This window comes from Lutjanus erythropterus, chromosome 6, assembly GCF_056507025.1.
Source record: "Lutjanus erythropterus isolate fLutEry1 chromosome 6, fLutEry1.hap2, whole genome shotgun sequence".
Taxonomy (NCBI): Eukaryota; Metazoa; Chordata; class Actinopteri; order Lutjaniformes; family Lutjanidae; genus Lutjanus; species Lutjanus erythropterus.
This window is the reverse complement of record NC_139322.1, coordinates 15,974,264-16,000,489: the sequence shown is the minus strand read 5'-3', so window position 1 is coordinate 16,000,489 and position 26,226 is coordinate 15,974,264. Positions and strand designations below refer to the sequence as shown.

Sequence of the window (26,226 nt, the reverse complement as noted above, 5' to 3'; positions counted from 1 at the left end):
CGGCTCCTGTTTCAAAGATCGAGAATGAATTTTTTGACAAAATCTTGCACTGCATTACTGTATTGTACCTTTTTGTTCAATCGACTTTTTGTTAAAGTGCTTGTCCTGGTTCCTTTCATTCAGGCTCATATGTGGTACAACTGTGTCTGATCCCTGCAGCGGTCATGCTGCTTGCCACACACAAACTCTGTGTCAGTTCATAATGTGTCCCTGTACCGGCAGAGATGGGTTCAACCTGCCTGTCTTCCATGTGAGTGCCATGATTCACTTTCCTCAGGCTACTGGAGCAACTTCACAACGCAGACCGAAGGCTGGCACAAGGTTTTTATTGACTTTTGAATCTCAGCTGCTACGATAGATTCATCTGATGATTTGATGACACGCTAAAGCGAAAACACACATGCTCCACCTAATGGAATCCTGCACAGCATGAAATCAGAGCTGCTTACATTATCCACACTGGTCAGAATCAAACAACACTTCAACCAGGCTGCTGCAGAGTGAACACCCTGTTAATCCTGCTGGGAAACCTCTCCACAGATGGACGAGGCTAAACAAGGTTAACATTCCTCCAACACTGCTTTAATGGGCATGCCCGTTATTTTAATTTTAAAATTTTGGTCTTTTAAGGTTTCCTATATTGGTTTTTATACGGGAAAAGTGAAATATCAAATTCTGCTCATTGCTCTTCCCCATTGTCCCCAGTGTCAGTAGTGAACAGTTCACACCATTTTAAAGTGCATCTTGCTGCAAGAAGGAAAAAAGTTAGAAGTTAAAATATTTAATTGGATTAATTGCATGACTGTCAGTAGTTAATTGTGATTAACTGCAAATTAAATGCATGTTTTTTATTTGCTCAAAATGCACCTTAAAGAGATATTTTTCAAGTGTTTAAAGTATAATTCAAATGTAACTTTATTAAATTAAATACATCAACAAAAAACAATGAAATCCAGAAACCATCAAAAGCTCAAATAATAACACAACAAACTCAAGGCCATCAGACACAGATGAACACGACCTGCTCAATTTAATATTAACGTCAAAAGGCGCTAAAAGCTTCAATAGAAAATTCAATTGAAGGCTTCATATCAGTTTAATGTAACCCTCCTTTTATAAGCTTAAGTCTACAGTGTGAGCACTACCGCTTTAATCCAGGCTTCACAGTCTTGAGTTTATGTCACATTTTAAGGCATTTAGCCACTCTTCTAATTGTGTGACATCTCTGCCTCTTCAGAGCAGTCAGTGCAAAAATTATACACCTGTACAACAATGAATAAATTAAAGTTTCACCTCGGCAAATGTATGTTTACATCAGCTTGAAGTAAAATGACATTTAAAAGCGTTTGCATGTTGTGAAAGGGCACCACATGAGGGGTCATCCTGCAGCTCCTGGTCAGTGAAAGCAACACAATCAAGTCGTCTCTTTCAATTCCCCAAGCTGCAGCAGCATTATACACTAATCTTTAAAGCAAAGAGGAGAGTCAAATGCCAGCCAAACTGCTCTCACGCAGCACATAATCCTTTGAACGACAGACTGCTCTCCTAAAGACGCGTTTGCCTGTCAAATTGGATTAGAAAAGCATTTCATTTTTATGTTTTTTTGAGTTTGCACGACGGATTAGGGCTTTTATCAGCTGTCTATCAATATCTAAACACCACACACATTCACAACACCTGGACACTGTATGCCACTTTCTTCTTCACATTAGTGGTTTTGTTTTAATTGTAGGTAGGTATTTTTCCAGACGTTATAAATGATAGATATGTAGATGAAATAATCTCAGACCGTGCATGCAGACAATAATGAAGACCTGCTGTGATGAGTCCAGACAAACTACATTTTGTGACATTAAGACTCACAGCGGCTCTTTTATTTCTACTCTTAGCTGTAGTTTAGATTATATTGAAGCCAGCCACCTGAGTATTCTGTAATCCACCATGATTTTTAAATCTGCATTTAAAGCTCATTTCAGCTCCTGGCTTAGAGTGAAATCAGCTTTTAAAAAATTGCGATTTGACCATGTTTTACCGAATGCCTTTGTATGTGTGTGTGTGCGTGTGTGCGCACGTGTGTGTGTGTCAGGAGTATGGTTGTGACATATTTTGCAGAGTATAAGTTGCTCATAATTCTAAATAAAACAACGTTTCCAAATAATGAGTATCAGTCTGATTCATTAAATTATTACTCAGTATTTATTGGTTAATTTATATATTTTATTGTTCATATGAATATTTATTTCCTAATGTTTTTTTTTTTAATTGATTACATATTGAACATGTTGGGACTCAATAGCAGAGGAGGTAAGTCAGCTGACTTCACAGTCTGTATTTTGCCTACCGACCCTCAGAGTGCTAAAACATTTTCCTGTTTATCACGCCATGAACGTGCCTGTCAAAGTCACCAAATAAGCAGTGATGAACTCTTGCTGGCGGCCCTGTGATATTATCCATAGGAAGTATGTGTTGTGTGACTAAAAACATCCTTCATTACCCTGAGCAGTCCAGAACAGTCACACAATAATAGCTGTTCTGTATTTCCAGAACTGTTAAATCCGTGTATTTTAACCCCCAAATGTCAACAACTATCATCCATTAAAACACACCTAATTTGTGTATTTCTGTCCTCAGATAAGAAACCACATCCCCCTCCTCATCATTCACTGTAATTTGTGAGTGACCTTGCAGTGTTTTAAACCAGTCAGGGTTAACTAACTCGAATTGATCAGCTGATCCATTATTGTGACAGATGAGATTACAAAAAAACATCTGTTTTATTTAGTCTGTCATTGCAGTTTCCTTCATTTCTGCATGTCATGTGACTTGCTGCTGCATTTAGAAATGTGTCAGTAACACTTTATAATAAAGGTCATGCAGCAACATATAGCTGTCTGGGTCTGACTACCAGTTTGATAAAACAGCTTCATATTTTATAAGAACAGATGACGGTCTGCTTTCAGAGAGGTTCATCCAGTGAATGTGTCTGAAATGCCTTTTTGATTAACAGCTACTATTAATGGTGACTTAACCATCATTAACTTATGATCCATCTTAACTTATCACATGAATTTCCAAAGTAGTGATGTTATGTTTTCTTTCTGTGAAACAAAATATGACACTTCATAGTCTTGATCCAACAAATTTCAACCAACAATAATACGACATCCACTCAAGCGGCACAGAGCTAAGATTCATCAGTTAGCTTGCTAGCAATGACATAGTACATTTTTTCATGCTTGCTATGACACAAATCAAATCAAATGAAATCAAATTAATCAAATTCCTCCTAACATTATGTACCACCTGCTTATCCTGTTTCACTCAGAAATGTGTCATGATATGGAGGCTAGACACATGATAAATGTGATTTAATTTAAATAACATATTAGGTTAAATCACTGCAGCAGTTTGTTTTTAGCCTTTGTAATGGTTAAAACATTTTAACGACCATTGATTGCCATGAAATTTGGTACAGACATGACCTTGACTGTAACTGAAAAGTAATGACAGCCCCGGCTGTGTTTTGTGCCAATTAGCAATATAATAAATTAAGATGGTGAACAGGGTAAACACTGTAGCTGCTAAACATTATGAACACATTACCACCGTCAGCATGTCAGTATGCTGATATTAGCATTTATCAGTCAGTGTCAGTCTTGTTGATCTGTAAAAATGTACAAAAAGTTGTTTAATACCTCAAGATATTTGCCCCTTGTGCCTTAGCATGTACTAAAGCACAAAGGGCAAATATCTCAGTATGTACTGGCATCCATAGTTGATGCCCAGACAATAACTTCAGAGTCACTTTCATCCAGTTTAAATCTGCTCTTCACCCCTCTCTTCACAAATTCTCCTGCCAAGAGGGGAAGAGACCTTCTCTCCCCTGCAAGGGCTCAGCTGAGTGAAACCTCACATACTAGTGAGTCCTTTTCTCTTGCAGGTCTTCTTCCTGTTCCTCCTATTGCTATTGAGCAAAGCACTAAACTCTATATGCGGCAGCCTCATCCCTATGACATCTCTCCATTAATGCATGTCCATAGCTCCTCTGTGTGCATGAATTTCAGAACTGTTTCTGTAAATTAAAAATAACAACGGACTGAAAATTTTGAAATTGAAATTTTAGCCGCTGTTGGAGCTCTTAAGTGGCTAAAAGATGGAGCTTATAACTTATTCACATGTCTTAAAAGTGACTGATGAAGTACTCTGATAAAGCAATACTCTTGTCTGTCCTTTGGACTACCTGTGGTCTAGGTGAGCCTTGTGAAATGTAGCTTTGTTCTGATGAAATCAAAGCACAAACAGCAATTTCCCTTTGATTACACAACACAGAAGAAGGGAGATTAAAGATTAAAGAGTGTCAAAAGTGACCTACATAGATAAATTCCTGTAACTGATTCCTAACTGAGAGGTTTATATGGGTGTTAACAGCAGTTAAGGTTTCTGTGTATTCAGTTATAAAAGCTTCCCATACCTGAGAATGTCCATGAAACAGGTAAAGAGGCCAAACTGCAACGGAAACTTGAGAGTGAGGTGATAAATATTTAAAAAAAGAAAGATAAAGGAAACAATATAAATATAATTTCATATGATCTAGATGCAGTGAAGATGCTCATTCATCAAATTCAGGGCAGAAGCTCAAGCACCAGGGGACAGACACAGCGAGGGTATCTGAGGTCACAGGTAACGTGGTGCTCATGTGAAGCAATAACACACAGAACTGTGCAGACTGTGTCATTAATGTCGGGGTCATATCAGGACGAGCCTCCCCATCTGACCTGTATTCATCACGTCCTCAGCAAATTACCGCCCCAGGACGAGCTACTTTTGTATTCCTTTGTCTGTGTGCATGCACTGAAACACACACATGCATGTACACACACACACACACACACACACACACACACACACACACACACACACAAAGGCACAGGATAAAAAACAAGACTGTGTAGTTAGCATCACTGTGAGGTTGTTTTAGGCACAGCAGTACTGAGAAGAATGTCATCAGGCTCACAATGTTAAAATGCTGATGTGTAGCAGGTTCATCGTTTACCATGTTCATCTTTTTATCTTAATACAGTGTTTCTCAAAAGTTTTGCACCACGTACCACCTCGGTACCAAATACTGCCAACTACTACTCTCCAAGTACTACCGTTATGACCAATGTTAAAATAGAGTAGCGCTGGCCTAACCTATTCGAACGAACTAGACGAAACTAGACGAAACAATCCATTAATTTTACAAATTATAGTCTATTTACAGGTGTTTGGGAATACTACTGAATGTGTGAAAAAGCTGTGTTAAGTTTTTTGGTAGTTCCTAAGGCAGCTGCATGAAATCTATGTATTTTCTCAAGCGATGTCACTTAAGTGATTTGGGTGTTTACCACACCTGATATGGCCTGCTTCTCATCTCTGTTTGAGGCTACATTAGCTGCTATTAGCATAACACACCCAAATGCCAGGCCAAACTGTTGGTGATCAAGTTGCATCATGGGTAATGTAGGCTCCAGGTGCATATGTTAATGGATTAGACATGGAAGGAGTGCAATGCTTTATCGATGGAGTACAGACAAAAGGATCTCAGAGACAGAGGTTATCTATGCTATCTGATGCAGACCTGGTTTTGTGGAAAACCTGTTCGTCAAAGTTGGCTGACCTGTGCTGTGGAGAGTGAGGCAGGGAAGGAAAATCAAAGGTTAAATACCCAGAATGAAAGAATAAGCCTCCATGTCAGTGCTGTGATGTTTATGGTGCTCTAACCCTTACGATTTAACATATATATTATTAATACATATACTCAATGAGGGGAACAAAAGGGCACAGAACTTATTAAACTGCGGTGTTCAAATAATAAATGAACAGCTGTTACAAACTGTTTTAACTCTCAGACTGTGTGAATCAGGCTTACAGAGTTCATCAGATGGAGTTCTACGTCATCTCTGGAGTGGAAGATCACAGACTTCGGTGAGGAAACGAGTCCAAGTGGTTATGTTTGAGGAAGATCTGTGTCGAGTTAGTAGTCTGTCCAAAATACACACATGAGATGCAAGCATCAACATAAGAGAAAGGAATTTGACCTAAATGTGCTCAGAAAACAAAGCGTTTGCAGATAACATATGTACTCAAGTGTTCAGCTTTAAATTATTTGTTTGCCACTAATGGATAACTATTGTATAATCCTGCAGTCTACATCCCAGTTTTAGCCTCAGACAGCCAGACGTGACTTATTGATAAGAAGTGATCGGCTTAGAAAGCTCACAGCTGAATTACAAGATCTGAAAATGTTTATAATGATGGCAGGCAGAGCTGTGACTGTGACTTGACCGCAGCCTGCAGATGAAAGGCAGTGGGTGGTGTAGATTTGTACCCTTGATGTGACATGGCTATTACAAAATGGACAGTTTATACCGGCTTTTAAAAGCTTAATAGGACGCAGGCTCAAGGGGATTATCTAGCAGCTGCTGGAGGCCACAGAGGAAGGCAGAAATTAACTTCTGCATGTGAGAGAACTGCACCAATCAGCTGCACCAGCAACAACCTCACAATTACATCAGCCGCACACATACCTCATTCATTTTCACCTTGCCTGCTGTAACTGTGGAATTAAAGCTAATTCCATGAAGTCATTTGTTTAATTTAAATTTATCTCCTCACTGACAGACATACTCTTTCACTGTCTGATGCCTGACAGTGGTTCTGTTTCTCAGGCAGATTCCAGTCAGCAGAGGTGTGATGTTTTCTCCCAAAAATGGATCAACTTCAAATGTAAAACTTGCCATATTAGCAGGAATGAGGACAGAATATTGAGTTAAGCAGTGATGCTGAATTTTCTGCAGCAGGAACCATATTATATGTTGAATTATGTTGTCACGGTGATCTCTGTATAGCCAGATATATCCACTGTTTGTCCTGTACATATGAGCAATAATGAATGTTGACACACAACAGTTGCATCTGCTGAAGTGTCTTTGGAACTTGCTTGTTTGAAACTTTGGTCTAGGTCATAAATATCTCAAGACTTGGTGGACATGGATATTTGTACAGGTGTTCATGTTTCCGTGAAGATGAATCCTTCTGATGTATGTGATCCCCTGCATTTTCTTCTAGTGTCACCATCAAGTCAGAATTTTAAGTTGGTTTATGACCAAATATCTGCAAAATGATATTCCCATCAACATTAGCTAATTGGAAAGTGTTAGTACACTAACATAATGTAGACAGCATTGTTGACATTATAGCCTACCTCATACATGACAGCATGTCAGTATTTTCACTGTGATCAGGTTACAATACAGCCTCTGTAGATGCTTTCTCAATTTGCATACTTCTGTACTTACACTTCCTGCTTTGAATACATAAGTACGTTCACATTGACCTTTACAGCATAACAAAGTTCACTGCGAGTACACAAATGTTGTTCTCAAAACGGCTGAAAGGTTGAGTGCGGAACGCTGGACACTTTTCGCTCAATGGTCGCCATCTTGTCTACGTAGCAGAAGAGGTGGAACAGCCAAACTTGTGAACACGGCGGCCCCGCTGGCCGAGGAAGCGACCACTGTGCCCACAGTGGCCAGATAGATACATGGCCTGCGTGTAATTTTTAATCAATAAGTGAATAAACAAGCTGGTAGATGTTTTAGCGGGTGGCAGTAAAGCTCCACCCGGCTTCAGGCTTCAAGCGTCAAGATGTCACAGTAGAAATGCCGGTGCTTCCCTTTCAACTGTACAGTGGGCCACCAGGCCAGTTGGAAACCCTACCCAGCCAAGCTCCTTGTGATCACTTTATTGAAAGTCTTTAATATATGAAGCAAACAAAGATTTGAATGCAAATATGCAGTAAATTGCAGACTGAGGCTGACGTCAGTATGCCATTCTGTGCGTGTTGTCCCACCAGGCCTGAAATAAACTCAACATCCTGATATGTCAGCCGTATCAAACAATCTTCATCAGCAGATGGAGTTTTCTCATTAATAGGCACAAGAGACTGGTGTCATTAGTTTACCATGTGTTAGTATTGGACAAATGAAATGTTTGACCTGATGAGTGTTTTGGATGAAAGGGAACATTCTGTGGGAAGTTTTAACATTTAATTTTGCTGCCTGAAAAGACTTCAGGGAAACTGTAGGCAGGAAGAATGTCCTAAAGGAAACTACAGCCTCTTTCATCTGACAAGATGTTATTGATAGATTAAAAAGCTATTGGCAGACTTGCAGGGATTAATGCCCTCTGACATGTCGGTTGTTATATACTTCATTAAGATGCCTACGGGTAATTCACAATCCTAACTTACTGCTTTTAATTTGGACTAATGTTCTGTCTGCCACACAGATGCGCACTTTAACTCTCTGTTGTCTCACTCTAAAATCACTCTCATCTCACTCCAAGAGGCACATGAAAATGCTCAGAAATATTCTGGAGGTTCTTCAGTTCATGATTTGAACATGAGGACACAGGAAGATGTTTTCTGACAAGCAGCAACACTTAAAGTTATTTATTTCTCTGACCTCAGTGATTTGTTTCTAGACATGCTAGCAGCTGGATCAAGACTGAAATGTCTCCACAACTGTCTGATGGATTGCCATGAAATTTGAATCACACGTCCATGTTCCTCTCAGGCTGAACTATGATCATTAAGCGATGCCTGAAATTTTTTGCTAGCGCCATTGTCGGGTTAAAATTTAAATTTGTCCAATTCTCCTGACAAAGTACCTTAAAAAAAAAAAAAAGATATTCCCCTCAGCCACAGCTTTACTTACTGTTTAGTGCTAATTAGCAAATGGTAGCATGTTAATATGCCAGACTAAGATGGTAAACATGGCAAACATTACATTTGCGTGAGATCAGCACGTCAGTCAGAATCAGATACGTTATTGAACCCCAGGGGGAAATAGTCGGTGCTGCAGTCGCACCCAATCAAGACTAGAATTAGAAATAGTGCGTATGTAAAAACATGTAAAAATATGTGCATTATATCGCTATATACAACAACATAGAATAGTTAGAAATTAAATATGTAAAAAAAATATGTAAAGAACAATATATACAACAGTGGTACGCCTTAACTGCGTAAAACAACAGTAATGCTGAAGATGATGGATAAGTGTGTTGCAAGAGTATTATAAATAAGAGTACAGGCTGGTTTAAATGCACAGTATAAATAAACTAAATAAACTAGCTGTGTTAAATAGTTGAATTATCGCACAAATAACTGTATTGTTAGATCAATATTACAAATATGAAGATATAAATAAAATACAAATATTAATTGGCTTCTGTTGAGTTGAACATATAACTGACAAATAGCATGACACTGTCTTTATGAATATTTTAGCATTTAGCACAAAGCAGCAGTGTCCAGCGTGAGTTTTTTAATGCTTCAGGTCCAGTCCAATGAGATATGAATGAAGCAGCCAATCATCAGGTATTTGAATGAAAGGACCAGTGTGCAGGATTTAGCAGCATCTAGCGGTGTGGTAGTAGATTGGAATCAACTGAACGTTACCCTCCCCTTCCAAATGAAAAACCCACCTAGTCCCTATCTAGAGCCAGTGCTTGTTTTGTCTGTTCCAACTCACTCTCACTTCCATGTTATCCAAAATGGCTGCTTGTTTCAGTGGCCTGACACTTTAAACTGTGACACTGAAGGTACCTCTTTAGCATCAGTTTTGCACATGCAGGGCTCTGTGGTCAAATTTGCAATAATAACACACACTGGGTAAACTTTTCAAAATAAAGGCACAAAATTAGCTTGATTTTGTGCAAAGGACATGAGCTCCCCTGCAGGCCAGGGTCATCTGGGTGAGAAATATAAAACAATTTGTTCCTGAAATAAATAATAATAGTAAAAATATGACAATGTTGAGTGTTTATTGACTCATGACAAATTCAGATGACAAATTTGAACGTTTATCTATCCAATAAACACAATGCTGTGTGTGCTGTCATGTGTGCCACCCTGACAGCCGCGATGTCTGTGGTTTTGACATGTAGTGAAGGTGACTGATAGACAGATGGCACGTGTCACTTACTTCGGTTCCTGCTTGCTCTTTGTGGTTGTAAACAGAACTTTCGGCCCCGATTCTGTTTTCTTCCTAACAATCCGCAGACAGAAGGTAAATGTCAGGGAAGTGAAGGGACAGTCTATGAAGGAGAGAACAGCTGTTGTATGTGCCTATGATACTTTATGTAAAGTCCTCCCATATAAAGACAAGTGTTTCAGTGAGTTCAGTTTGATTCAGCAGCTCTTCGCATTAGTTTAAATTCACAAAGTTCAGATGATGATGTTGATTCATTAAAAGGGCATTTGAGAAGCAGAAAAATGTTGCCTGCGTGTTTAGCCTCTATGAAATGTTATTGTCAGTGTTGTGTCTCTGTAGTAGTAACAGTACAATGTTTTTTTGCAGAATGTGCGTGCATGTGACATGTTTTTGTAGTGGTGCGCACCAGAAAAAAGGGCTCTTCCAAAAGTTATGTTATATGTTACATCACTATCATCTGCTACTTCACTTAAAAAGAAAAGAAATTAACATATTGGTTTCACATGGAACACAAACCCCGTGTTTGTCCTGTGTTTGTTTGACCTGTCCATCCACCGCGCCTCCTCTGTACACAGACTCTCTCAATTTAGTCTTTTTCTTAAGCACACAACATCAGGCTAATTAATATCACACACAGCTCTCTACTCGAGGGATGAATTCATGCTTGCAGTTCCAATAGACTCCTCTCTTCAACCCAAATTTAATGAACAGCCGCAGAAAACACTTCCTTATGCACTCCATTGATTTCTAAACATGCACAACACATGTCAGCATCAAATCGTATTTAGCTGCACTTCATGCAAAACAGGTGACTTGCAGCTCATTTATACTTGCAGTTTTTGTCACTAAAAACTAAACTGAAAATTTGTGGTGCATTTTGTTGTCATACAATAATGTACAACAGGTTTTGTTTTGTTAGTAAAGACAAACAAAACTTGGGAGAGAAAACCACAACAGTACAGCTGCTACAGTATGAGCTTATTATAACCTCTCAGGGGTCCTTTCTGCTGCCTCATACGCTATTTGAATTTTTGATGTTTGAGTGATAGCTGCATAAATCGTAATTACTGTCAATACTTTAACACTGGATGTAAGTAAATAAATGCGAGGGTCTGCACCAACTTGTCAGCAGCTCTTGTCATGGCGCATCAGAAGAAGAAAAATAAAGAGGTGAGAAACTGCTGAAAATAAGAAGCAGGCTCAGCATTTCCAGATGTGAAACTTTTTGTGTTAAAAAAATTAATGTTCACGCCTCTAAACTCAATTTACATGCCTACCTCTCCAACACATACAAAAATATTGAAAACGGTCTTTCCTTGTATAATTCAGCAGCCATAAGATTATCCATTTCCTGTTTTTTTTTCCCATGCTTGTAAGTCAACAGAGGGTTACATTAGAATAGGAATGAAAAGTATTTTTGAAAATGGTTTGCTGTTAATAGGATATTATTGAATTCATCCAAAACAAAGTTTATGATATTTGGAAATCTGCAAATTAGTAACTGAGTAAAAATAATGTTGGAATAAATTCCTGAGTGTGATAACTCATCACAGATTGTTAGAAACTACACAATGTAAAAACAAACATTGCAATATTATACAAAGCCAAAGATACTCATTATACTCATACCAAATTCCATACATTACCTCCTTTGTGGAGGTATGGGGGAACACATACAAAACACAAATCCCATTTTGATGGCACAGAAGAAAGCCATTAGAGGAATACATCAATCTGATTATTATGAGCCAACAAATCACTTACTCATTAACTTACACACCTTCAAATTCTTTAATCTGGTTGATCTTAAAACAGCAGAGATAATCTACAAAGCTCTAAATAATTTAGTCCCTGGCTGTATTCAGAGGTTGTTTGAAATTAGAGAGAGCCTCTGGGGACTGAGGGTAAGGTCAAACATAAAAAAACACATATATATATCTGTGAAAGGGTAAATCTATTAAATAACTTTGACCGTGAATTAATAATGTGTAGCTCCCTTTGGAAATTAAAAAAAATGCAAATAAGGACCGAAATGAAGTCATTAATTTATTATATTTCTAACTATATGCCACACATTTTTACACCTGTGTAATCTGATTACTCCATCTGCTCAATACACTCCTGCTTCACCCACATATTAGAGAAATAAGTACTGATACAAAGAGCTGCACAGTTGATTGTGCAACAATGAGCTGGAGCTGCAGAAGAGTCACATCGACTGAAGCAGAGACAATTTAATGACAACTTTAATGACATAAAATGGAAGATGTCCGTATTCCGGCTTTGTCATAATTTTCATGAATCTTTTGACATTTATGGAAATATTTGAAAAAGAGTGATGACTGGTTGGTCTGTGTACTCAGCTGCAGATGGCAGAGGGACAATGTAACAATGATCTTGGAAAATGGGTAAAAAACATGATGATCAAAAAAAGGCAATTCAGGCACTCCAAAAAACACACAAGGAAGTAACTGATTTGTTGGCTCATAATAATCAGATTTATTATAGTGGCTAAATTGTTTAAAATGTCAGTGTGTTTCGACCACTGCAGGTCTTCATCAAGGCTTTAAAACAAGCACACAGAGGTATAATCACACCTTTATAGTTGCTCCAGCCGATGAGAGGCAGTCATATGACCCACATAAGCACATCAGGCCCAACAAAACGTAGCAAGACTTTTATTTAAACAGAAACGGTGCTGCATTGAACACCCTTTTGTGCAGAACGTGTCCCCTGTGAAACTTATAAAGTGTGGCCAAACCTCTGTGTGCTTGGGCACGTTCAATCTGAAAAAACTGTGCATTATTTTGCCGTGGTTTCCAGATTGAATGGCGCCTTTCCTCAAAACCATGGGCAATGGTATCCAGTGGACTTTGAGATACGTTTTCTCTTGTTTGGTGGGTGAACCACAGGTGTAACCCAATCAGAAGCGACATGTCTGTAAACATTGCTGTATTAAAAAAGTGTTGCAATGCACTGTGCTTGTGTACACAACAGGGTGTTCAACGTTTCTGTTTAAATACACGTTTTGCTATGTTTTATCAGAGCTGAACGTGGCCCTGGGGCATGTTCAGTTTTAAAAGGATGCACACCGTTTTGCTATAGTTTCCAGATTGAATAGCATGTTTCCTTAAAATGGTACACAGCATTGTGTAACGAGCTTTGAGATGTGCTTTCTCTCAATGTATGGGTGTGCCAAAGTTGTTACCCAATCAGCACTGACATTAAATAAACGTCATGCTACGTTTTGTCGGGGCTGAACGTGGCCCTGTAGTGGTTGAAACGTGTTACTTATTGTTTTGGAGTGCCTGGATTGCAATCCTTTGATATATGAACCTACACACGTTTATTCAATTTGTTTCAGACAATTAGAGAGCATTGATACCACTATCATGTCTGTACCAACACGATAAGTTGATTGTAAGTTACTCTCAGAATGATGAGTATTATCTTTGGAGAGTGCCGGCAGTGACCTCTAGTCACCAAACATTGCACTCGTGGATTAGATTGTAAAACGGTTGCAGTTTGGTTAGGTTTAGACATAAAAAACTACTTGGGTATGTTCGAATACAGTGATTTTTGGTTACATTATGTACATGAGTGTGGTGGGGACTAAACCATGGTAAACTCAGTTTATTCACCTCTTTGAAATGAGGCAGAGAGTTCAGTCATCTATCATCTATTTTCAGATGAACAGTATCAGTCAATCAGGAGAAAAAAAGGTGGGTAAGGCTTACCCAGAGTTTACCCACGCCTGTATTTACCACTGCACCCCCTGGTCATGTATATCACGTAACTGAAGGGACATGACTCATGCAACGGAATTCATGTCTATAATGAAACTTAAGTCATCCATCCACACCACCTCCTCCGTATGGGGACCCTTCTCCTGTCATACTCACTCTGCTCACTAGAGGTCATCACCTAACAAATGGAAATATTAATGGTAATAAAACTGCTTGCACATGCAACCAACACATATTTTTCTGGTCAGGATATGAAGCAACTGCCAGCATTCAGCCAAGTTTAACCCCCTTTATACGGGACAGAAAACCCACTAACACCCACGAACATCTGGCTTTTGTCTTCACTCAGAAAGGCTCCAATCAGCATTCACTCTAAAGGCCAAAGGACTTCACGCGGATGAAAACACAGCACCTCGGTGGACATGCTAATTTTACACCCTTTTCCTGGCCGAGGCAAAGATGGCCTGTCGCCTCGGTCAGTAACTTCTGCGACTCTTTATCATCTCAGGCACAAATTCCATCTGTCTCCGTTCAAGCAGCACTCCAACTTTGTTCCAAGTTTAAAAAAAGATTTGAAAGAGAGACTGAAGTAAAATAAAATAAAAAGTAACCACTGTAACATTGTCACAGGTCTCTATGCTGCTTTTTACTGTCTTGTTTCCTTATTCAGTATTAATTTAGCTTTGTCCGGAACAAAGAGTAAAGACACCAAAAAACATTCACATTTAAGAAGCTGAAAACAGAATTTGAACATTTTTTCTTTAAAAATGACTCAAAACAATTAATTGGTTATCAAAATAGGTGCAGATTAATTTAATAGTTGATTAATAATAGTTTAATTGTTGCAGCTGTGTTTTATTTTCATTGTTGGGTGTATTAGTTTGCCCAGCTGTTCTTTGTTTTGTTGTGCACAATTTATTGATTGACTGATTGATTAAAGATGAAAAATGATGAAATTTACACCCAGTGAAGCTTTTTTCCATGATAACCATGATAACAAACTGACAACTGCGTGCACATTGTGCATGCTATATATCATCTTTTACTTCAAAATTGTAATAATAATCCCCATTTTTACTAAATGTATCTGTAATCTGATTACCTTTTTTTTAATCTGCAACTGTGAGTAATCCTGTTACGTGTAATCCATTACTCCCCAAGCCTGACTTTAGCTGATGTCACCTGTGACAGCACTTTGTGAAGTGACACAAATAGTGACACAAATTACACAAATACATATAAAGAATAGAAAAAAATAATCAATTCAGTCAGAGGTTTCCTGGAAAAATGTTCCATAATGCTTAGTACTTTTGTTGTTGTTAAATACACCCATCAGCCACAGCAGCCAACACGCCAACTTACTACCACCAACTTTTTATGGTGGTATAAGAATGGCGTGCGAATGGCTGCTAAATAAAAGCATATTTGTCTTTGAGGAAACAAGCAAAGCTGATATTGGTGTAGGCTTTAAAAGAGAAATACCATTGAAAATGGAACACATTTTTTGGTTTCAATTACAATTCCAAATTGTATTTTTTGTTGATGGAAAAAAGCACCAGGCCAAATGTTTTTCAGGCCTCAGCAATTTATTTATTACACCCATCATCCTGTTGTGAAAACATGAAAAACAAAAATCTGGATGGTTTATTTGTTGGATATCACTTCACTCCTTAATCAACTGATTAATGATTGGTGCAAGCTCCAAGAAAATTTTTTTTCCATGATAAATGACCCACGCTGTTTATTTGTTACAGAACAAAAAAAGCAAAGCAAAGGTTGAACCAGTGAAGTCTGTACTGAGTCATGTGTACACGCAGCCACAGTGTGTTCTTCATGTTTTTCCAAACAGGGAAATAACAAATGATTCACCAGCAAGCGGCACTCCAGGCTGTTTGAAGGTCAATAGAGGTGATTTTATCATACGATGTAGAGGAAAGGGATCCTTGTCGTCTCTCTGTCTCTTTTTCCTCGTCTTCATTTGTTTGTGATGTGCAGGATGCTGTGAGTGGGCATGCAAACAAAGAACGGGTGCAGGTAAAGGCAGAGAGCCACATCTGGCAACGTGTGTGCCAGAGGTGAGATTTCTGTATATACAAGTGACAGCGTTAAGAAAGACTGTGTGGTGATAAAGTAGAGTCAAGTGATGGATGGGAGAAAATAAAAGTTAATAAATTTGGGCACTTTAAAGAACATAATGGGTAAATTAAAGCCATCCTTGAGTCCTTTGGATTTTATGCCAACTAGATTTATTAAAGAGGATTTGTTGGTCCTACTATTTTATCAATTTTAAATTGCTCATTTCCCACTGGCTGTGTCACCTCTTGCCCTAAACATGCAGCTCTGCACCCTCTTCTTAAGAAACCCTTCCAGTTTAAAAACTTCAGACCGATTGCTAAATGATCATTTTTATCAAAACTGGAATTGATTTCTTTTATGAATTCTCATGATATCTTTGACAAATTCCAACCAGCATGAATGTTATAGCACTGAATCTGGTCTTACATTTTTGTTCTTTATTAAGTTTAATTAATTAAATAACCGATGACCTTTACTTACAGCTGATGCTGGTGATTACTCGATTTGAATCCTTCTTAACTTGAGCTCTGCTTTTGATACTATAGCTCATTTTATCTTATTGGATTATCTTGATTAGTGGGCGGGCATCAGTGACACTGCTCTGAAATGGCTTGAATTCTAGCTTTCCCAGTAGCCATGAGCAGTGCCTGTACTTCAGTGGCCTGTACTTCAGTGGCGCCATCATTGGCCCCTTGTTATTCTGCATATACGTGCTATCACTGGGACAAATCTTAAAGAAGCAGAAAATCCAATACACAATTATATGTCCTTTTAAAAACAGCAGAGACAATTTTAACCCTCTTTAATCCTGTCAGAAATTAAGCACTGGATGTCCCAAAACCTTCTCCAACTAAATGAAAATGAATCTGAAAAAATTCTCCTCTGGTCTCGAAGTCCGCTGCCAGTGTACAGAAACATCTAGGATCTCTGTTGTGTAATATCAAACCTGCAGCCAGGGTGATGTCTGACTTTTCATTTGATAAATATATCACAAGTGTTGTTCAATCGTGTTTTTACTGATTAACAAACAAATCAATGAGCAGATAATTTTTCTCTTGGCCTGATCTTGAGAGGGTCATCCATACTTTTATTTCATCTAGGTTGGACCACTGTAATTTGCTGTATTTGGGGAAATCTTTCTCATGTGTTCAGCTGATACAAAATGCAGAGGACAAGATCATATCAGCCCTGTTTTAGACCTGTACAACTGATGTTAAGATTGCACAGATCACTGTTCCAGTTAAATTACTGAATTTCTGCTCCTCTGTGAGCCTTGATGCAGCTTCCGATCTTCAGGCAGGGCTCTGCTGGCTACTGCTGAGCCCCGGCTCAAGACTAAAGGCGACCAGGCTTTGGTAGTCATGGGCTCCTAAGTTATGGAATTTTCTGCCCGAGGACCTGAGCCTTTGCTGAATCAGCAAATGTAGTGACGCCTGCAAGCTAGTTCAGGCAGTCAACTCGAGCTGCACCGTAATCACATGTACATACCTCACACTTTGTAGTACATACCAAACGCACCCTTCCAATCTGGCGGTCTATTTAAACTGCTAAAACCTCCCATCTCTCCCTCTGCCTGTCAATGCCATTGCCAAGAGGCCGAACTCCTGCAAACTTCTGCTCCTGCAATAAACACTCATATCGTGAGTTGTCTGACTGAACTTCTTATAAATCACTTATCAAAACTTACCTTCACAAAAAAGCTTTTTATTAACTGTAGCACACCATTTTTTATTATGAATGTGTTTGTTTATTGTTTGTTTTGTTATGACTATTTATCTTTATTGCTGGGGTGTTTTATTTTATTTTTTAATTCTGTTTCTGTTTATTTCAACTGCCTGATTTTACTTGTCACACTCTGGAAATGTTTAAACTTGGGTCTACCAGTGCTGTGTAAAAAAAAATTTCATTATTATTATTATTATTATTTCACAGAGAAAAAAACAGATTTTTATGGTAGTCATAATATCTCATGTGTTCCTTTTCTTTGACAAAGTGCTGTACAGTCACATGTTCCCATTTACTTTGTCCTCATTCTATGAAGTTATTAGACCATCAACAATCAGTCAACACGGATTCAATCACACATAAAGAGATGTTTTGTTGTTTTGTTTGTTGCTGAAGGATAAGGCTGGCAGTAATCTTCTTTTTTCATATTATTGTCAACAGATTCAGTGAAAAGACCAAATTCAACAATCATCAGTTTTTTTCTCAAAACTTTTCCAACTTCTCTCCACCATTTCTGTGCTTCCCCAGGGGAAAAGAAAAGTTCAAAATAAGATTGTGTCTTTGTCTACCATGTGACTCCTATACGGTTTGACTTGGCACGTCAGCTCATCACAGTGGGGGTTTGCATTCCTTTACAACAGGGCTACCCGCTTGAAGGTAAGTCTTTTACGTGCGGATGACCTCGGGAGGAAGCTTGAGTCGAGGGATTTTAAAGCGGTGGATAAACCATTCATACTTCTTCAAGATAAACACCCTGTGTCCTTGGTGTTTCATTATTTAAATGCTTTTATTATGAAGCAGCACAGACAGGAAATGGTTTCATTTGGGGTTTCATCAGCAGTAAGTTAACATGACTCTGACAGCTGAAAGCTAATATGAAATGGTAAAATAATGCAGATACCTGAAAACACAAACCTCGACAGAGGAGAGAAACTACATTTCAAAACATAAAGATTCTGTTAGAAGCTACAAAAGTTCTGAGAGCTGAATATAAAGAGACTTTTAAAAATGTCACATGACCTCAGTTTCAAAACACTCGCTTGTTCAAGGGGGAGAGGGGAGGGTCATCATGGGTTGGCTATGGCTGGTGAGACGTCACCACAGCCTGCTTGGAAGAGGCTCGGACTCGCTATTGACCCACTGCAGAGTAGGTCCATCTCTGGCGCGGCTTGGCACAGCTCGGTGCAGTAAAAGTGGTGAGGGACATGCAATTCAGTGTGATACGGTTTTGGCTTCATGCAGCCAAAAGCGCTGGTGGAAAAGGCCCATATGGGACTTTGACCGTTTTCTCATACTTCTTAAATTCGGCTTTTATCTCGTCTCAGCCCAAGACTAATTTGAGCCCAACTGAAGATCCTAAAATTTTCTTTTTTTTGGTCTCACTGCACTGATTTTAATAATCAGCTCTTGAGATAACAGTTACATCTACAAGAAAACTTGATGGTCTTAAATGAGCTCTTAAATTTGTCTCAGTGGTCATATTTGTTGCTCCAAACGGTAGTCAAGGATAAACCTCTGAGACAATTATGAGCACAGCAAAAGATCTCCTGCTTTTCGTTTGCTTTGCTCCTGTTTTCTTGTAAGAGGAATTTAGGAGAAACAGATGAGACTTCAGCGAGCTCAAAATACGAATCTCATTTACTTCTCATAACACAAAGAAAAGTGGATTATGAGAAACAAAATTTTCCTCTGGGCCTAAGCCCGGTTCATACTGTGGTAAATCTTTAAAAAAGGTCAAAATTGTACATCATCTCTTAAAACAGCTGGACCCTGTAGTTTCCTAGCACTCAAACAGGAGTAATTATGTATTTGTTGGGGACTGTTTTCAGTTGCTTCTGTAGTAGGAATATTTCTGGCTGTTGGTGTGTGTGGGATTGTGTAAACTACTGGGCCTACTGTGGGTTTATTATAATGAAGGAACACGTCAACCAGTCCAACACTGTGGCAGCTCACTGATGTGTTTTAACAGATTTTGAACAACAATGGAGCTCTATGGCACAGAGGAATAAGCTATATTTGGCTGTGGCTAGAGGTAGACTTGTTCGAAGGATGAATTCACTGCTTTTTGACTATACAATAAAAAAAAGTAATGAATATCACCAGACTTCACCTTTAAATTGTGACTCCAGTAAACCACAATTGACAGTCAGTTGACACAAATTTTCAGCATTTCCATAAATAAAATCAACAGTCTAAAGTCTCATTTGTACCCCTTTTACGTATGATAAAAAGACACATCTGCTTCAAACAATGTAAACATCGTTGTTCATATATTTCATGGATGTTACGCAATACATCCATTAGAGGGCACCACTCAGAGTCAAAAGTCCCAAAGAAGAAGAAGAGTCAAAACTCTCTGACCACAACAAACATGGCAGCGCTGGAGGAGGTTGGAATAATGCTGAGAAAGAACTGTGAACTTCTTCATCGTGTCAAGCTTTCAGAAAACAAGCACAAACATCTGTCTGTATGCGTATCTACGGTCAAGCATGAATGAGCCTTGAGTTTCCACCACTGATCGGATGTTGTTACTGGACTGCTGAGGTCAAGCTGTGGGAAGGAAAGTGATAAGGAATAAAGAATGAGTCCACCCTGTATTTAATAATCTCCAATCTAAGGCGACTGGGTGCATGGGAGAGAAGTTGAAGATTAGAGGAAAGCTCTATCACTATTCCCGTTTCTTTTTCTCCAGTTCAATCGTGTCGACCTCTGTAGTGTAATCATGGTCTTAGTGAAACCATCAAAGCCCCACTGAGTCATGCCACTGCAAAGTGTCTAAGAAAGGAGGTGTCATGGAGGAGCACAAGGAGCACAAAAAATAGAGGTGGATGACCATGTTCACTGGTGGAAGGAAATACGCTATGTAAGTACAGCTTTAAATTACTCGTACTTCACTCAAGTATTTCCATTTTATGCAAATATTGTTTTTTTTTTCCACTGGCCAAGAACACCTTGAGTGAACTTCTTCAAACTTGGCACACACGACATGATATTTTGCTGATCTTAAGGCTGCTATTATCTGTATTTTTAAATCATCAATGGATCAAATGAAAATTAGCAAAATGAAGGCAAATGAAAGCCCCACAAACATTTTAAAATGATAGCATGTGATGTCAGCAGTGCAGCGGTGTGAAGTAAGTTATTGAAAGTGTTAATCTGACGTAGAGAGGGTCTTCCAAAAAGACATGGCAGTAAATCTGATGTAGGTGAGTGGTTTTTTGTTTAATAAAAATGGACCACATCCATACATTAAGCACATTGAATTGGATTAATCCATATAAATGCGCACAAGATGTCAAGACCTTCTTAATCCAACTTTGACACTGTGACCTTCTGACTCTATATATGGATTAAAGTCCATCTCTGACACACTCTTGATTCACTGTTCAGTAATTGAAGAGCTGGGACAACAAGTCAGAGGATTACTGACCGTGACTGACATGACTTATCTTCCTGTTGTTCAATGTTCAAACCCCCTGTAATACAATTCAGTCACATGCTGGAGGTGAAAGGTAAGTCTGCGTTCACATGGACTCAGGCAGACGGTTGACAGACAAGATCTTCTGTACTGCACTGGAAACACAGACAGACTGATGGAGTGGTGATGCATGGTAATGTGTTGCTATGGTGATGTTGTCTAAAATATATTTAACAGAATTATTTTGTGTCTATGATGTAATTATTCTAGTTATGCAAGCAGCTATAAAATGCTCAAACTTAAATGCATACAGGTCCTGGTCAAGCCCCTTCAAACATTTTATTATTATTTTTTAATCCTTGAATAAAGAAATATGTAAAAGTTAATAACCAGTCAGCGTCTTAAACTTCCACCTCAGAAAATATTGATCTCTCCAAGTATCACCTTACTAACACCATTTAGTGCTAGCAGGTACTGTAGATGCCCTGCTGCTGATTCTTTTTTTATGTATTTTCACTTAGTGTTTTGACAGTATTAGATGCCAAATTAGCATTAGCTGGAGTTTGCATACCACCTGTGGTATTTGTACCACACTGAGATTGTGATTATAGCCAGTTCATTTTAAAAGTGCATGCTCAGTTAACAGGTGTAGGTTAAATGTGTTGCACTTCTCGTTCTGGCTGCAGTTCTGATATTATTCATTTAATTTCCGACACTGTCATAGCCATTTCTGAAATATTATTACCAATGCACAGTTGCCTGATTATGCATATGGATTAAATGCACTTCTTGTCGTTGCATTTTGGATGTATTGTTTTATTAAATGTGGCTGCATGGGTGCTGTCTGGTGCTGAAGTCCTTCATCTTTGCATGTGAAAGACATTTTTATCTTTGCCTTGTGGTCATTTGCATTAGGCTTATTTTGCTGAATATTCTTTGTCCAAAAAAAAAAAATCCTGGAGCTATGATTCCCTCCAGTCCTGCAACCCTAAAAATGAGTTAGCACATTAGTATTTCCCTCTTCTTAAACCCACCTGGCTTTTGGTTAGATGCCCAAAATGAGGTTTGTGTTAGAGGCTGAATGAGACTACAGAGACTGTCGGGAACATGAAAAGGTCATGATGTGAAGTCATGGGACGATGGTGTAGTTTATGACCTAACTTAAGACTTTTACTTCTTGTGACTGCATTTATACTAAATCAAAAAATCAGGAAAGTTGTCTTTGTGAAGATCATGTTGCTGAAAAAAACATGTAAGTATCATAAACTTTTGTTTGCCACAGAGCTTATTTTTTGCACTAATTCAAAAGCAAATAGAAAAAAAAAACCTCATTCAGAGCGATGCATGTTTGCCTACAGAAGCACATCATCTCTGCATCCCTCTATTTTAAACATGGTTGGTGAAAGCTGAACTGCACTTGGTATATTCCTTGTTAATGTTTGTTGTTGCACCAAAATAATTAGCTTCTTATTGTTAGAATCCCCCATTTTTTTCTGTGAGGGAGCTATGTAAGATCTGGTTGTAAATTCCATCACAGAGGACAGCAAAAGTTATAATATTTAAAATTTTCGACTGCCATGTCGTTTACTGTTACTGTTGTCCATATTCTCTGCAGGCCTCATGTAATTCTACCTCATCCACTAAAATGATATCCAGTTTGCCGTTTGCCTGAGTCCATATGGACGTGTGTGGACTGTGGATTGACGAGAATGAGATAGGATGGCAGTCATTCTTCTGGGATCAGTGTCTTTGTGGGAGTGGGATTGGACAGGAGTGAAAATCCACTCCCGCATCACCCACTATTACAGACAAATGGCCAGTGTGTTATCTGCTCTGAGCCAGTTTATTAAAGCTGAGGATACATCAGTGAAATTACAAGGAAACAAACAAACAACATTCAAATCCTATATATGGCATTAAGAGAGCAGCTTTACATAATGTAGCACTGCAATGAGATAATACCTGATGCACAACTACATGACAGCTCATGTCCATTACAACTCAGCCATAAACATGAGAAAAATCAATGCAACACAAACATGTTTAAGCTTTTAACATCCGCTGTAGTTTCACCAATTAATTTCCTGTTTAATACAGAACAATCTGATGCCCATACTTCAGCTACTATTGTTAATCCTAATAATTTGATAATATACAATAATAATGGATGGATTTTTGTAATAATTTAACCAACAGCTATGACCTGGCAAGAACACTTGGTCTGTGTGTCATTCATCCACCTATTCGAATGTGTCAGGTGACATTTCTCTCAGGAAAATTACAGCAGTGGGCACTCTGCATTAACGTATGGGCAATCAGACAAATTGATTCAGATTCAAACTCCAGTAGATGAGCTAACGACATCTGGCAAGCAGATTAAGTCCATCTCAGTGGGCTGTGGTTGTGTTATGGAGGGCAGGAGGTGAATACATATCAGACTAACAAAGGAATAATTCAATATTTTGGGAAATATGGTTATTCACAATAATTGTGTCGAGAGTTAGATGAGAAGATCTCACTAAATGTGAAGCTAGAACGAGAGGAAAGTTAACTTAACAGACTGGAGACAGAGGGAAGCAGCTGGACAGGCTCTGTCCAAAGGTAACCAAATCTGTCTACCAACACCTCTAAAGCTTGCTGGTTAAAATGATTTATCCTGTTTGTTTAATGTACAAAACCAACGTGTACAAAAGACCCCCACCCAAGAACCTGCACATAACTTCCCAGAAAAAACCACAACATGAAGTTTTTACATACAGTTTTTGCATATATTAAACAACAGACAATTAGTTAACTTTAGAGGTGCAGGTAAGTATATTATTTTTGCCTTTGATGAGAGCAGGCTAACTGTCTCCCCATCTCCAGTCTTTGTGCTAAGCTAAGATGACTCTCACCACATATTTATCATATAGACAGGAGGGTGGTATGCTAAGTAAATGCAATGAAAAAAAAAATGTAGGAGTCAGATGCCTCGTACATATACGCCTACTCTGCCAATAAAGCTGATTTGGAAATTTGTTTGTTTAGCTTCTCACTGACAAGTCCTGCATGTGTTTAGCTCATTGTCGCGCAGCACAAAGACTGGACCCAGTTACCCTCTTAAAAAGCTATAAACAACTATTATCATACTTTGAATCTTGCTAATGTCAAATCAGCATATTCCCGAAAAAAATAGGCATTCCTTTAAAGGAACAGTGCTAATTTAGAAATATCCGTGTTTAACTTTTTACCCAGAACTCCTGCATGTGTTTGGCATATTGTTGCTCGAGACAAAGACTGGAAGCAGTTAGTCTCAGTCAAAAATAAAAAAAAATATATATTAAAACATTATCATACTTCCCATCTTTCTGCAGCATGTTCCCCCCAAATGTTGGAAAATTCCTTTAAGTAGAATTGATTGATTAGTTTCCTGTGTGCATTGCTCTGTCAGCCATTAATCATTCACTTGAGAAAGGGAGAGCAGAAATGACTCTGCTGTCTGAAAGCAATTTAGTTAAAACAATCCCGTTGGAAGTGATTAATCCCAATAACGTGCTCTGACCGATAAAAGCTGCCAGCATCCTGTAAGACAGTTATTCCCAATCTGCAGGTCAGAACCCCCACTTAGGGTCACAAGATGAATCTGAGGGACTGAGATGAGTAACATATGAAAGCAGAATGGAAAAAAATCTTTATGCTACACAGAAGCTACATTTATTTAAGAATTTTATTTTTGTGAATTACTGGGTTATTTCACCTATTCAGGCCTATTCAAATAAAACAAAGTCAGTCAGCTCAGCACTTTGGTCCAGGATGAAAAATCTCACCAATGATTCAATGGATTGCCTAGTAGCAAAGTCATTATGCGCATGAAAGGATGCTGACCTTAGCATTTACTTCAAGGCACCGCTGCGCATAAGTGCAGCCTCACAGAGCTGGCAGCATTACTCAAGATTAATCAGGTCCATGCTAGCATTCAAATGCAGATGTCAACACCTGGCCGAGCCTGCATAAAAACAAAACCCTGTGCACTCTAATGCACTGGTGGACATCAGTTCTCTAGGGAGCGATACAGAGCTAATCATAGTAAAAGGCAGAGATTTTTTTTTCTTTTATCTTGGATGAGATGAAGCTGCTTATGTACTACAGAGTTAAGTAACTCCAGATGACAGGAGGTCATTACATTCCTTGTCCTGAGTGAATATAGTGAGACCAGATGTTCTTCTCCTGGCTTCTGAAAAACATGTCCAGCTAGGGCTTTGTCGAACTAGGTCATATCTAGATGGTAACCGTTGATTTGTGAAACAAGATTTGTGTGCATAATTTCTTTGTGTTTTGGAGCAGCTAGCACGTGGGGGAAAGTTTGCTCTCTGACAGAAGTTCTTTCTGTCAGAAAGCCACTGTTCATGTCCTCTCTGAAACACTAACTCAACACTGACTTATGTTAACACAAGTTGGGATCTTTTTGTAAACCCAACCAAGGTGCTTAAACCTAATCAAACTGACAGAAAACTGAAAATATTAGTCAACTAAAGGGCAGTCCACACTAAGGACTATAATTAGAGGAGTCCATACAGCACCACAGCTTTAAATGTGTATTGGCCTCCAACATCCACTAAAGTTAGATTAATTTTAGAACTACATTTTTTAGTTATAGTCCTTGTTGTGGACGGCCCTTAAGTCTTAAAATAAAAAGTCAACATTGATTTTTGGTTTCCTGGGTGAAAGTCCTGTGTTTGACCCACTCATCCACCCCATCCTCCCTTTTTATACCATGTGACCTGACCTTCTAAAGCCTGTGCTGAATCAAGCGTGCACATGCATGAGTTGCACAAATTTAGGGTTACCATCTAGACTTGACCACTGAACTGGTCAGCCATGATTCTTTTGAGCAGAAGTAAACAAGAGGTCAACTTTCTCTTGTTGTGTCAGGCTATGGTGCCCCTAGCTGCAAAGCTCAGACTGCAGCTTGTTTGTTCAATGAACACAATGTGAAATCTTGCATGGCTTAAGGTGTCTGCGTTTGCATGCCTGTGTGGACCATGTTTGTAACCTTGGTTTTGATTTTTGTTCAGTTGCTTTTGTTAAATGAATTAACTACCCTAACACTGACTAAACAACGGTGTTTAGGTGTTTGTGATAAGCACAGCCAAAAAGCATGTTCCATCCATGTATGTGCATAGTGTTGTGGGTCTGGTTATAGTGTGCGCTGTATGTGTGTGCTCACGCACCCCCAACTAAG

The 26,226-nt window shown here is 38.7% G+C and overlaps 1 protein-coding gene across 1 annotated transcript in view; it reads right to left on the bottom strand.

Moving 5' to 3' along the window:
* Positions 1-26,226, bottom strand: part of slc12a5b (solute carrier family 12 member 5b) — a 55,681-nt gene that overhangs the window by 21,307 nt on the left and 8,148 nt on the right. The window lies entirely within an intron of this gene.